Source organism: Lagopus leucura, unplaced genomic scaffold, assembly GCF_019238085.1.
Source record: "Lagopus leucura isolate 7727_CA_CO unplaced genomic scaffold, USGS_WTPT01 Super-Scaffold_73, whole genome shotgun sequence".
In the NCBI taxonomy this organism is placed as follows: Eukaryota; Metazoa; Chordata; class Aves; order Galliformes; family Phasianidae; genus Lagopus; species Lagopus leucura.
Window position 1 is genome coordinate 66918069 of NW_024962252.1, and position 15791 is coordinate 66933859.

A 15791-nucleotide genomic window follows, 5' to 3' on the forward strand; every position below is an offset into this window, starting at 1 on the left:
ACAGATCTATCATTGGGCAGCAGCATTCAGAATTGGGAACTAATGCACCAGAAGCAGGCTAGTTCACAAGGAGAGATAAAAATTACCCAAATCCATAATCTCTTGGAAAATTGTCGATGTGTATTTTGTCAGCCCCTTGAATACAGAGGCTGTAAGTTAAAGACAGCTGATAGACAGCCTCAATCAATCTCTAACTGTTCCTACACTTGTGCAAAGAAGAATGACATCTAATTTGAGATGTTTGATTTATCTGTATAATTTCAGTATAAATAGACTGAAAACTGTTTTTTTTTTTTGTTTGTTTTGTTTTTTTGTTTTTTTTTAAACTTACAACAGAGAATGTGCAAGGAAAGTTTAAATAAAGATTTCCAGTTATGTTTTTTTGAGGCCACCTGATGAGCACGCTGTATCACAAAGCTACAACAGATAGTAAGCTATTAACAGATATTAATAGATACTAAGATTTTAAGGTATAGTGCAGTCATAGTGTTTTCAGATTCAAAGTTTGCTCATGGTGAGACAAGTATAAGCTGTGTTTTGCACAATTCAAATATCTGCACAGCTGGGATTTAGTGTGGTCACCCAGAAAAGTAGGAATGCATGCATAGGCAGAATCTTTGCAAGATATTTGGCTAGGGACCCTTTGCTTGGAGAGCATTCTTTGTTTTAACTTCTCTGTGATATAGCTCCAATTTCTAACATATACAAACTGCCAGTGATTTTAGGCTTGTTACAGGATTTTGTGATGCAGTGTAATACATATGAGAAATAATGAAAAAAATTTTGAAATGCATAAATCTTCTCACAAGGAAACTAAACTAAGTGTGTATTGCAAGCTTTAATTCTGACTTTATAATTTGTTCAAATGCTTTACTTATGAAGCTCTTGAATAAAACCTAAAAGAAAAATGAATTTGTAAATGTTGTTATTTATTTTTCCTGTCATATTTTTTATTTATCTGAAATGTGACCAGCAGGTCGAGGAAGGTTATTCTACCCTTCTACTCTGCTCTCGTGAGCCCCCCACCTGGAGTATTGTGTTCAGTTCTGAGGACCCCAGCACAAGAATGACATTGAGATGTTTGGAGCGCATTGAGAGGAGGACCATGAAGATGATCAGAAGGCTGGAGTACCTCCCTATGGGATCTTATAGCAGCCTGCCAGTACCTGAAGGCCTACGGAAAAGTTGGGGAAGGAATGTTTTATGAGGGCAGGTAGCAACAGACAAGGGGAAATGGTTTCAAACTGAAAGAGAGTAGGTTTAGACTAGATATTAAGAAGAAATTTTTTACTGTGAGGACTGCGAGACACTGGAACAAGTTGCTCAGAGAGATTGTGAATGCTTCTCCCCCTCCTGGAGGTGTCCAAGGCCAGGCTGGATGGGGCTTTGGGCAACCTGGTCTGGTGGAGAATGTCCTTGTCTATAGCAGAGGGGTTGGAACTAGATGAACTTAAAAGTCCCTTCCAACCCAAGCCATTCTATGATTCTATGATTCTGTGATACTAATTAATGTTTGCAGATTTGTGAGTAGAAAATTCAAAATTCTTATCTTGTTGGCCTTGTCTCTGAAGTCAATGAATCATTCCAGTGCATCCATAAATAATTATCTTGGGTCACAGAAACGTTGAAAGCACATGATCTCTTATACATATAGAATCAGAAAATCATAGAAATGGTAGAATTAGAAAGGACATTTAAATGTCATCTAGCTCAGCTTCCGTGAAATCAGGGACATCTACAGGTAGACCAGATTGCCTGATCCAGCCTAGACATGAAAATCTCCAGGGACAGGGCATCCACCACATCTCTGAGCAACCTATACCAGTGCCTCACCATCCTTTTTGTATAAGAGTTTTTCCTTATATCTAGCCTTAAATCTACCCTCTTCAAGCATGAAACCTTTTCCCCTTTTTCTCTCACAACTGACCTTGCTAAAGAGTCTGCAAACTTCTTTCCTGTAGCTCTACTTTAGACATTGTAAGGCTGCTATCATGTCACCTCAGAGCCTTCTCTTCTCCAGGTTGAACAGCCCCAGCTCTCTCAGCCTGTCCTTATAGGAGAGGTGTTCCATCCCTTGGATCATTTTTGTAGTCCTCTTCTGGATGCACTCCAGCAGGTCTATGTCTCTCTTGTACTGAGGACTCCACATTTGGATGCAACATTCCAGATGAAGCCTCATAATCACTCTACCAGAATGGAGGGGCAAGTTCACCTCTCTCAACCTGCTGGCCACACTTCTCTTGAAGGTAAAGTTTTTTCAATTTGTTCTGCCACCTTGTTTTGGAAGTATAGCTTTCCTACTTTTATCAAAATGGTTAATGTTTACTTAAATTTTACAGAAGGTGACGTGATTTTTTGTCCACGTGCATCCATTAGAAAAATATTTTCATAGATTGTTTTACAAACAAATTTGAGGGAGAGAATAATATTCACACCCCTAAATTATGTGTTATTTGTAGTTTTCTTATCCATAAGTTTCTACTAAAATCATATATTTAAGGTGTAGTGGATACTCCCATACACAAGCGCTTTGTTTTGTAATGCTCCCTTTTTGCTGTTTCAGCCATGGAATAATAAGTGTTTATGTTTGATGCTACAAAATTCATTTTCAGAGCTGAAACAGTGCTGAAGATGTAAGAAGGCATTGTTATCCTTACATTACAAATGAACAAAAAGAAAATAAAAAAAAAAGAGATGACATGACCTGATAAGAAACACATGAAAAAAACGTTGCACGGTTTGTAGATCTCTCATATAGAGATATGACTCCTCCATTGCATCTGCCCAAAAATCACTGAATAAAGAACAATAAGATAAAATGGAATGTTCTGTGCTCGCATGTCTAAAATATATAAGGAAAATGGAATAATAGCTACAATTGATAAGTGAAATAAAAAAAGATCATTTTTTCTAGGTATACTGGAATGAAAATCACATTTTCCTTGTTTAGCAGATATTTAAAAGGAGTAATCTTTCCAGTCATGTACCATATTATCAAAGGAAGCACCATAAGGAAACTGGTGAATCATGGCCTGAACCTCTTTTTGACCACCTGAGGCAAGCAATGAGTCAGCTGCAGGAGCACAGGTGAAGGCAACTCACCTGTGCTGCAGGAAGGGGTGGAGCCTGGGTCCACCGCTCCTAGACCTATTTAAGAGCTGACTACCAGTAGGGAAAGATTTCTTCTGGAGATCCACTTGACTGGGGTATCCCAAGTGAGCACAGGATGTGGGTGAGTGTCTCTATTTTTTTTCCTGTTTCCTGTAACGACTATGTAGCTAAGCTCTCTGCTGTAGTATAATGGCTGTGTATTCATTAATATAATACATAATAATATATATAATACAAAAGTAGACAGGTGTTACGAAATAATTAAAGGCAGGAACATATCTTGAAGGCTTAATGAGAGTGAGAAGCAGTGAAAAGCTCAAATTATAATTTTTGCATGGAATTAGCAGTATATTCAAACTGTCAGCCAAAAAGCAATTGGGTCTCAGAATGACTTTTCTAAGTGGATGTCCAGTGGATTTTCTTAAGGGGATAAGCTAACCAAGACCAAGAACCAGCTAGTGTTCACTCTCCTTCTGATGGCAGTCCAGAAAAGTCATACTATTCCCACCACTGCAGCATCTTATTTGTAATTAAATTAATTAATTGGTACAGAAAATGATAGTCCTCTTCTTGGAAAGCTTAGGCAGGGGTGAAGTCACAGACAGTATAAATTGAGTACAAAAGTCAATGTAATATCTTGTATCACTTAAGGTCATTCAGATGGTCACCATCTTTTTTTATTGGGCCCTGTATTGTGTTCATTCTTAATTGCATATTCCAGTTTTCTAGGTTTGAAGCTGGGAATATTGAGGGGAAAAAAAAGAGAAAGGGAGTGAAAGAAGCTAACTACGAATTATGGACTGTTACTACAGCACAATAAACTATATCATTTAATGTGAGAAAAACTTTTAAAAATCTACCCAAGAGAGGTAAAGATACAACTGTTTGAACATTACAAATAAATTACTTAAATCGGAATGAGTAAAGCTTAATCTAGCGCTGTCTAATTTATGAGTTAGTGAATTTGGAATTTCATATTAGATCTTGGGATACCAACTCCTTAAACTCCACCAGAGCAAAAGCCAAATCAAGATTGAAAAATCTTAATTCATTAAAAAAAACGACTATAGGAAAAAATCCTCTGTCATCTTAGAAAAATCTTGTAGTATGGCATAGAAGAATGTGATGACCATATTTTAGCACTCCTAGGTCTGTGCTACCAAAAGCAATTATTTTCTCTTTCTTCCTTTTCCTTGAGGCTATCCTGTTAAACTAGAGCTTAACATCATCTCAGAGTTTATACTACCTATTTCCAAAATCGTTTTCTCATTAGCTATAGATGTACAGCTAACTAAATTAAGACGGATTCTTACTATAAGAGGATATATTGAAGAAAATTAAATTCATTAAAAAAATGCCATTGCATGCACTTTGTATCTAAGGAAACAGACCAGGGTCAATTATCTGATGTTTAACTTGCTTGCTGTAGCGTTAGTATTCTTATAAATTTTAAAAGGATGATGCTTTTTAAAATGTCAGAACAGTAACATTTGTTATTCCATCATTCACAAACATAACTTGCTTCACAGCTTTCCAGGTGGGAAAATTACCCATGTGTTAAACCTTTTTTTGGTTTTTATTTTTTTTTTGTTAGTCTTCCAATTCTGCCCACAGTCTGTCTGGATTCATCTCTCATACCAACCTAAATACAGTAATGCCCTAATAGTGAGGATTCATATCCCTTCTTCTCTTGCTTTTGTAACTAGTGTTATCTTCAATAATATGTTTTCTCTTTTTTACTGCAGTAAAATTATTTGTATTTGGTAACATTATGCATCTAAACATACAGTTCTTTTGCAAGCTGTTAGAAATTAATGTTTAATATTTTTCCATCTCACAATATTAGAAAAAATCAGCAAACTAAAGTAAATACAATCAAGTTTCTATATTTTCTATCCTGGGAAAATTAATCAGATCTTATATGAACTTGACCTAAGTGAACGTACACTGTATATCAAAAACATTTCTGTACTGAAACATACATTTCAGAAGAAGACAAACATTTTGTAATCAAGCTTTTCAGCCTGATTCAATGGCTGGTAATTTGTTAGAAATCTGAACTGAAACTGAACTTAGTTTTTTTTATCACGTGAGAAAAGACTTGCGAGTCTTAAAGAAAAACACATTACTCCTAAGTTTCAATGACTTAATAGACAGTGATTAGCTTTCAGGCTAATTATTATTAAACAAATCTTTGTGAATGTGAAATTTTGAAAAAAATGGTAAAATTTCAATCCACATATTGAAGTAACTTTTCTGATTTCCTGATAAAGAGAAAACACGTGTAAGACACATAAACAGAAGTTATTATCTTACAGTTACATTATGGCTATGTATATGTGAAAAAGAATATGTGAAAAAAACAAATATGTAATGTGGAAATGGATTAAGATGATAACTGTGGTAAAAGTAACTCAGTTTTTAGCAATTTTTTCTTCATGTGAGTTGATATATTCATCTTATTTTCTACAGATTCATGAATAATATATATGATAAATGGTTAATATCCACTATGTATACATATTTTGTTACCATTTTACAGCTTCATTTCTTGATATTATTTTCTGAGAAAAAATAAGTAAATCATTTAATTAGATTTCTAAGCTATTGTCAAAAATACTAAAAAATCTCACAAATTTTTTTGCATATACATCACCCTCAAATTATTATTCAGAATATATGTTCTGTAGAAACCTAAAAAATGAATAAAAGCATCTAAAATGTTATAGCTTCATAAGGGGTGTGTGTATGCATATATTAAGAAGGTTAAGAAACATAATATTGAAATTCTTTCTGCTTTCCACTCTCTCTAAAACCCAGTATGTTCAATAGCTGTTGAGTTCTGTCTTCCACATTTTGTGCAGAAATAACATACAATTTCTGCAAAGCTTTACCTGTGAATGGGCATTTGTAGAACCAAACCCACCACTATATTTGATCTTAGAGTCTGCAGGTGGCCTATTCTAGCTAGTCCATTAACTGCTCTTTCATACTCAGTTTTTTAGAAAAACGAATTAAATCTCAGTAAAACAGAATTTGGAAAAAAATATCTAACGACCTCCCAAATTTCATCTTGCCACCAGTTTTGACAGAAATCTCAGTGAAATAACTATATTATTGTGCATAGTGAATAAGGTAGAGATTCCCTGAGAATTCATTTTTTCTACTAGAAAATGACAAGGTCATTAAAAAAAAAAAAAAAAAAAAAGCAGTTTCACAGATTTAAAGCAAGTAGAAATTAATTTCAGGAATGAATGTATGAAACCAGCTTTTATCTTTTTATACTTCTTTCTATCAAGAAATTATATATTCCTTCCTGGTAAAGTGATGTCATCATCTCACTGTCTTCCCAAGCTTGAGCTTTGTAGAATGCAAGAAAGCCAATTTCCAGATCAGTTCTGACCCATTTAAGTAGAGGTACCATATAGCAGAGCTAGGTACCGTTATTTCGTATGGCCATCTGCTTGATGACAGTTTATCACTTGGTTGTTCAAACTGTTGCCTGGCTGGACTAATTACCAAATCTACTTGGATTCTGTACATTTCTTTCAATAAAAATGTGTGGAAAGTGGTCAAATTCTTAGAGAATTTTGTTCTTAGGTGTGAGGCACACTTAAAGAGGAAATCTACTTTTTTTTTGTTGCTGTTTGGGGAAAATTTCTGAAAAGATATCTAGGGCCAAGATTTGGTTAACCTTTGTTTACTATGTGTAAAACTTTATGATACAAATATATATGAAAAATGTGTATGCATATATGTGAAGCATACTAAGAAAAATAAAATTACCTAAATTACTATGGGTAGTAATATATATTTTCTTGGGTAGTAACATATATTTTGTTTATACACCTTCCATCTTAGTCATGGAGATCTTATTGTCTTTTGACTGTGACTTCTTGAGAAAGATGTGACTTTTTATTAGCTTTACTTAAGGATGTTTTATATATGAAAGATGAGTAACTTTCTACTCAAATCCAGTTAGAGTCTTTTTTTGTCTAATAATTTATATATCTACTTACTTTTCAAAGGACTTACTGGAAAATAAAAAAATTAGAGAAAGTCATTAGAGGTCATAGAAGGCCGACAGAGTCTGAGCCATGCAGACTGGATGAAGGATAAAGTAGATCTGTAGGAAGTAAAGGCACAATGCTGGAAGTTAGAGTTACAGCCCAAAATTTGTTTCACTGAGTAGCTGTCCCTTCATGAAAATTGTTTCTTTGCACTAATGAGTTACTTCTTACATGAGTGGCAGTTAAGTTTGATCTCTCACACTTGTGAAGAACAGCAGTAAGATTTGCAAAAGCTGACTAAATCTTCATTCCCTTGCCAAGTTTAGCCCTAGAATTTTTGCTTTTTAGCATAACTAGCCATGAAGAGAACAAATATGGATGTGACTTGATTTGTAAGATTTTTTTTCTATGGGAAATATTGCTTTGGGCATTTGTTTTGAACTTATAAAAAAGACAAGGGAATGTAAGAAACATAATTTGTACAAAGATTAATTGATGTCTAAGTAAGTGGCAAATGCTCATTATGTGAATTTGAGAGCGTGTTATAATGCAATTATTCTGAGAATGAAGTAGGCACGGTAGAGCCAGGTGAAAAACATGATAGTACACTAGCTCTTCCCAGTACATCCTGGGGGAAGTTTCTCTAGAGACCTTTTCAGTAGCAGAGGAAGACTTACTGCATTGCAGCACTGGGGTTTTGTATTGTTCGGTAGAACAGTCTGACTCACTTGATTAACCCCACCTGTTTGAATAGCCAAATGTGAAGTTTTACATAATTGAGAAAAAAGAACGGAAAGCAGAAAAAACAGCAGGAAAATAGTAGCCCTGGAAAAGGATGTATAAGAGAAAATGATGTAGGGATTCATAATGGATAGACAACTTGATTGGAGCTGCCACTGTAGCAATGGATCAAAAAGGACTAATGCAATCTTTAGATAAATATGGAGGAAGAGAGTGAGTAGAAGGCAAGAAGCAATTTTGTTTTTGTCTGTTAGTACTGGAACGTCTTGTAGGATTTTTGTCTAAAGCATTTGTAAGGTTTGTTGAAAATGTGAAGAGATGCCAGTGAAGGACATGAAAGTGATTTGGAATATATATGAAGTGCCTTTCCCAAAGGTACTGAGAGGTTAATGTGCTAAAATTATCAGAAAGAAGTCTGGGAAGTGAGTTGAATTCTGGACATAAGAGCCTTTGTGGGGAGAAAATACTGAGCAATTATGGGCTCTTTAGTCCAGGAGAGAGGTGCAACAGGGACGACTAAATGCAGGCTGAGTGCAAGCCAACTGAAACTTGAAATAAGACATGTCTTCTTAAACAACTAAGATGGCTAATCATCAGTGAAGAAATTTTCTATCCATTAAGGTCTTCATGTTCAGAATTGAAGCCTCTCTGGGAATTTTTTATTATCTGAGCATTGTGGTTGACTCAAAAGTTGTATGAGGGAGAAAAGCAGTGAATGAACTGATTGATAATGAAGTAATCTGAGACACTGCCTGGAGCAACCCTTGTGTAAGTTCAGAAGCAAAACATCTTTCAGAAAGTCAAAGGAGCAAACACTAGTAGAAAATTACACTTCACAGTTCTGCTCTGGTCATTCCAGTCTAACCAAGCTCTAAATGTCACTGGGTTAAGAAAGCATGGCAAGACTTTGGGGTAGGAAAGAGAAGGAAGATCTGGGAGTTGTGCAGGTTTATGTATGCAGCACAGAGCAGCAGCACCTTTGACACAAAGGTGGAAGAAGATCTTTTGTGACATGCAGAGACCGCAGCCTGAAAAGGAGCATGGGCACTGTCAGCCCTTGGCAAGTGTCTGTGTACCCAGGGTCCTGTTACCTGCTGCCAAGAAAGGAATCTGTTTCTGTGAGTCGCTATCCCTTGCGTGTGCAGATATACTCCTCTGCTCACTAAAAATGCTACAAAGCTGCATATTGTTCAGTGAAAAAATAAAAAAATAAACAGAAGTCAGTAATTCTTCCAAACTTTATTCATAGTTTCTGTATGTTATTAGTTTGTTGGTTTTTGTTTTCTAATGGACTAGTTACCACTTTCGTAAAAAGATGTTTTAAGAAGATATTCGAAATACTTATCCATGTGTGTCTGTAGTACAAAAGCTGAGTCATGGCCTGAGACAGTGATTAAGCACATGGTGGGGAAGACATGGCCAACCCTGGGGAGCACTGCACCTGAATGACTGGAAGGCTGGAGTCAGGATCCATGCCTTCCCAGACTTCATTTAAAGGTTGGCAGTGGAGGTAAGAGTATTTCTTGTTCAAGATTCCTGTCTACCTGAGGTCTTCCAAAGGTAAGCAGATATTTTCCTTCATTTTTGTGGCTATTGTATTTGGACTCATTCTCATTTGCTACAGCCAAAAACTTTGCTGCTCTGCTATTATTGTGTTATTTTCCATCCTGTTACGGTGTCCTAAACTGTTTTTCTTTAAATATCATGGGATGCTTTTCATAGAATCGGTAAGGTTAGATAAGGCCACTGGGATCCTCAAAGTCCAATCATCAGCCCACTCCACCATGTCCACTAAATCATGTTCGTCAGTATGACATATACCCTACACCCTATGCTTGGACACCTTCAGGAACAGGGACTCCACAACTTTCCTGGGCAGTCTGTTCCAATGCATTACCATTCTTCCTGAGAAGAAATTGTTCCTAATGTTCTACTGAAATATTTAAATGCTTTCTTCCATCTGATTTATTGAACTTTGAACAGGTATATACATTTTTCAATTCAACTTCTCTTTATGATATTTATATTAATTTTTTCCTTGCTGTCTAAAGAAAACCTCAAAGAACTACTGCTTAAGCAAGCATTTTATATTGAGACATTCATTAGAAAGATGTGAAAAGAAGTATCTAAAGTCTCTGATACAATGGCAGTATCCCTTGCCTTCATTTTGGAAAGCAGGATTTGTAAAGTTCATCTGAGACCTCTTGAATTCCAAGCAGATCTCTTCCTCTGCTAGGCAATAATTGGTTTATGTATTTTTTCTTTTATCTTAAGTACTTATCTTATTCTTAACAGTTTCAAGACAGTTAGATACACATTTCTGACAATGCAGCGGTTTATGGGAAGGAAATGGAAAAACTTTCTTCTATAAATGGAAGTTTTTTCCACTGAGAATGTTAGTAGAAATATGAAGTGATGTAAAGAAAACTCCAGAATTCAAATTTTAGTCATAGTTTTATTTTTCAACAAATTTTCTAGTATCGTACTACTCTTACTTTTTTTTCCACTCTGGGACCAATATGAAATACGTCTTCATCTTCTCATGCAAACCCTGATCTTAATTCTACTTAGAGAAAGTTTAACTAAATGTAAGTTATAGAAAACTATTACTGAGACTGGTACATGTCTTACAGGAAAAGAATATGATCAAGCTATTCTCCTTTGACATCCAGACCCCGTTACCTGATTTTGGCGTTGTTAAATCCTGAAAATAAATTTCCTGATTGTCTGTTCTAAAAAAAAAAAAAAAAAAAAAAATCATAAGCACTGCTTTATATCATATAGAAGGTACTGTATGGTTTCATGGACTTAATGTGGCTGAGAATATTCTGCTAGGCACATTTTACATTGCTATTTTTGCACTTACTACCTGAATACAAATGCAACTACTTCTGCTTTTAAAGTGAAATCTCATTTTCACATCTGTCAATGCACGGATTTCAGAAACTAACCACACACTTTAAATTTTCTCACTCTGAAAAATGTGCTGAAGAATTAAAAGCAGGTATCTGGTTACAGTGTGAACACCAGGTTAACATACATTAGGGTATTTATCACTATTACAAAAATTAGATCTTTTCATTAGGAAAATATTTGGTATGAAATAAAATTAATAAATTCTGTAAGGAGTATTACAATATTAGTCACATTAATTTCTTCCATGCTGTGGAAAGAAAATAGCTTCAAAACTCTATAAGTCTTAATAATTACATTGTTCTATACTCATTGCAGTGTTCTGTACAGAGCACTTCTAAGGTACAAGTCATGCTTTGTAATCTGAAGGCTGAAAGATGTGTTAAAGGGACTTAGAACAACTTCAGAGTTGTCTGTGGGTGAGGAAGATTTATCTGTAGTTCTTCTTTATCACTTTAAACTGTCTGACTTAAATTTCTCGTTTTGACATTTTGAAAGTGAACTTCACTGCTTGATACTACCAATGAAGGTAAAGGATACATCATATTTGTCAGGAACAGTAAGAAAGTATTATAATAACAAGATCTATGTTTCACTCTGCAGAAGTTATGTGAAGCATGCAAAGTATAGGAGATCTCAAACAAGCTGTGCTGCCTCTGTTTTATTATCTGTAAAACAAAAACAGAATAGTAGCAAAGAGTTTAGTGAAGTAAATTAATAATCGTTATACCTTTGTCTATTCTATGAATCTTCTCCAGTGTTTTAGGGAGAGAAGGTGGTGGAAGGGAAGGAAAGCAGGAAACACTTCAGAATTCTTCTCCAGAAGAGATTTCTTTCCATGCTGGAATTTTATCTTTGGATCGCAATTTTCCTCTTATAATTGCAAATAGATCAACAGAATGTGAACTGTCCCTTTGATAATCAAATTTTATTTTAATTATAAAATTCTGTTAGGATCAGAAAGAAAACGTCTTGGCTTAAGTGTCAAGTAACTACAAGGAGAATCCAATGTTCATTTTCTCTGGTATCCTCCCATTTGGAAGGACTTAACTTGCATTTTCATTTTGTGTTGGGCTATAGCAAGAACTGGAAAATGGTTGCCAGGTGTTCTGTCTCAGAGATGCAGTACTGGAATATCACATGGAAGGATATATTCTGGAAATTAGATAGGAAGGTCACAGCAACTTTAATTTAGCAAGTTCTTATAAAATGTGAAAGTAAATATAGTCTCAACTTTTAGGAAAAAAAGATGAATTAATTTTACAGACAGCCTCTGAAAAACTATGTGTCAATACTCAGTTATACTGAAGACAACTTCCATCACTATTTTTGATAGAAAGGCTATTAGACTTCTCAGAAGAGACAATGGCACAAGTTTAAACTCTCTGCCACTGAATTAGGAGTCATCTGTGCTGATCATTGTGCATGAGAAGTTGTGACAGAGACAAAAGTCTAACCAAAAGCCTGCAGCTGTTTATAACAGGGGTAGCTATGTCTAAGGAGACATATGAACCAAGGGTTCTCTGTCTCAGTTTTTCTGCCCTTATGTTGAGTTAACTGGATGAAACTCTGAAATTGAAGCATTGTTTACTTTGGAGAAAATTTAGGAAAGTATATCCTTCCTGACAGATCTAGCCTGGAAGATCAATTTAGTCCAGGTGAGTTTACTCAGCCAATATATAAGGTGCTATAAAGTTTCCTATGTTCAAGAATAGTTTTTGGTAAGCCACTTCTGGTGATATTCAAAATATCATTTTTCTTTGTCTTACTAAAGTCTGCAGTGCCTTATAGTTCTAGACGCAATGAAAACTGATTGTACCAAAACATAGCAGATCATAGTGTTTTCTTTTATGCAGGTGATAAGTATCTATGCTGTATTTAATATGCTGTGCAGTCCATTCAGAGAGATTGACAAAGATCTTATGTACCATGCTTTATTATGCACTCCTTTTTGAAGTCTACTTTACAGAAAATCAATAACACAAGCATAAATTCATGGAGAATTTGGACAAAACCAAAATGTCATAGTGATGATCAGTGGATGGACAGTGATTTCTCATATTAGAAGGAGGAGAAACACTCTGTAGTCCAAGAATGAATTCCATAACTCTCCTTACTACTTTGCTGTCCAAATAAGGCAGGAGAAAATGAAGTTGTGCTGTGAGAATATTGAAGTGGATGAGAAACTGTGGGCACTCAGTAGCAAAGAGAATAGGTTCCTGAAAACAAATAAAATCTTTAAAACAATATTCAGGAAAAAAGAGACTGTTTGATCTAAGACCTAAGTATATTTGGGAATCTAACACATAAATGAACATGAATGTCTGTTTTTCTTGCTGCATACATATGTTTTTTTCTCTGCTATGCAGATGATTGATTGCGAGAGTTTCAGACAAGGTGGTACGCATATTTTCACTGTTCCGTTCTTCTGCAATGGAGGTATAAAGGTTTTGGCAGTAACGGAAGTAATTTTCTTCTCAGTGTCTCCTTCGGTGTTATGATCTGGATTTGTGATGATTGTAGTGGTGATAATACAAGTTTTGCTGAGCAATAACTAAATATTACTAAATAAATATTACTAAATAAATATTAAAATTATAATATTACTCAGAATCAAGGGTATTTAATCTTCTCATGCAAGTGAGGCAAGTGTGCACAAGGGCCTGGGGGAGGACACAGCCAGAACATCTGAACAAGACTGGCCAAAGGAATATTTCACACCATATAGTGTTGTACTTGGTAATGCTGGGATAAAGAAGAGGGAGAGGGGTTATTCAGAGTGAGGCATTTGTTTTGCTAAGTAAACATTATGAGCAATGAAGCACACTTCTAAGCATTGGCCAGATGATGGGAATTCCTTGTTTTTCTTCAGTCATGTGTGCTTTTTGTGCTGTACCTACTAAGCTAGCTTTGCCTCAACCCACAAGTTTTCTCACTTTTATCTTTCTGATTATTTTCCTGATCCTACTGCAGGAGAACAGCTGTATGGAGCTTGACTGCCTACTGAGTATAAGCTACAACAAGAGGAAAAATATATTCCCAAAGTGCTTGCAAAGCTGCAGCAGAGGGAATTGGCTTGAAATTTAATGTCCGGGTCTGGTTCTCTACAGAAGTCATGCTGTAACATCCCTTTGGTATGATGAGATTACAGAGGTAATATCTGCACCTGGCATTCATTCAGATCAAGGAAAATGTATGAACATATGGTCCTAACATTGTGGATTAAAAAAGCAGCTCTGTGGGGATGCACCTGGGGTCTATAATATGCTTGCTATATGAGGTAATTACAGGAAAATTTATCATTAAAAGAACGTGATTAAGGTTGAAAACTAAAAATCAGTTATTTCTGTATGATTTTGCTGTTGTGCTCATGGTAGTTCTACAGACATGAATGCTTCTATTTTTTCACATTGTCATCTTGAACACACAACAGTCCTTTAGGATGCAGTTTAAAGCCTAAGAGCAAAATGAATTAAGATACTTTATAGACATTGTTAATGCTTTTGTCTAGATAGGAGTGTTCTTTATAAGACAGATTGTTAATATCATGTCAGTTGAAGATTCCTGACTTGGTTTGAATTTCTGAATGAAGGCCTTAATGAACTGTTTTTGACAGAAGCAAAGACTTCAAAGGATTTTCATCTTCTTTGGGCTTTCCCTGGAGAGTGCAGACTTCTTAAAACAAACAAACAAAAACAAACAAAACAACACAGGAGATGTTTCTAAGTAACTTTTCATGAAGATGTTCCTTTTTGGGAGAAGTACTAAGACACATTGTTAGGACACAGTGAAGAAGCTGCTTCTAAACACTAGCCTGTCGTGTCAAGGAACTGGATTGGTTTATTACACTTTATCACACAAATGTGAAATGACACACTAAATGACCTCACTGAGGTCTCACTGGAAATTCAAATCCAGGAGAGGTTTCAGTCTCTATTTCACTCATTTGGCCCAAGAATAAGTTATTCTTCTCTCTGCTGGATATTCTGTCTGAGACTTATCTGAAGTATGACTAATCACTTGACACTGGAAGTTGAAATCTAAATTACTGTTGCCTTTTCTTTGAATGCATGCATTGTCCTTATCATATTGCTATTATTGATCCAGTGCATCTAATCTATGCAAAATTTACAGCCAGTCAGTTCTATAATTGCAGCAAGTAACATTAGCAGTTTTGAATAGAGGAATAATTTGTTTTCAGGAGTGAATTTATGCAAATGCATATTTTTTTTTCTAAGGCCCAAACTAAACTTGCCTCATAAATAAACAATGTAGCTGCTTATTTCTAGCTTTAAAAATTGTTCTAAAACCATGCAACTTTTACTGAAGTTGGAAGTAATGAAGCCTCACAAGAAATGCCAAATTTCCTGGAAGTTTTGGGTAAATTTTATTTTTGTGCTAATTGTACTCGTAGATGACAATCCATTGAAACTGGAAGATTTGTTCTGTGGGGAGAGGAAATTTTCCCAAATTAGGCAGACAATTAAAGTCAGACTTCGAAATTTCGCTGATATTTTTTAATGATTAGTTTCCTGGTTTTGATCAATTCAAATTACGAACTTTCATGCAATACTCAGGGAGTTAAATCCCTTGTTTGAAGGGATTTGCTTGGTTGAAAACAGTGGACTTTTATTCCTGCAACCCCTCTCCTCTAATTAATTGCATTAGCATTTGGAAGAAAAATAGAAGTTCTGCCACTGTCTACTAAGCAAACCAAAAATGTGCATGTTTAAACATGGTCATTCCCATGAAGTACTGAAGAAATACTTTGGAAATTTGCCCATCAAAGCAGCTATGTCCTTTTCACTTGAATATAATTAAAGACTATTGAAATATAATGAAAAAAAAAAAAAAGAGCCTGAATGTAGCAATTAAAAGAAGCTTCCATGATTCTTAGGCAGATTGAAGCAAACCTCATTTTTTAAAGAAATGTTAAGGCATTAGTTTTTTTGACAAAAATACCTTATTTAAAAGTGATGTTAATTTAATTTTTTTTTAAAATAAATGTGAAGTTCA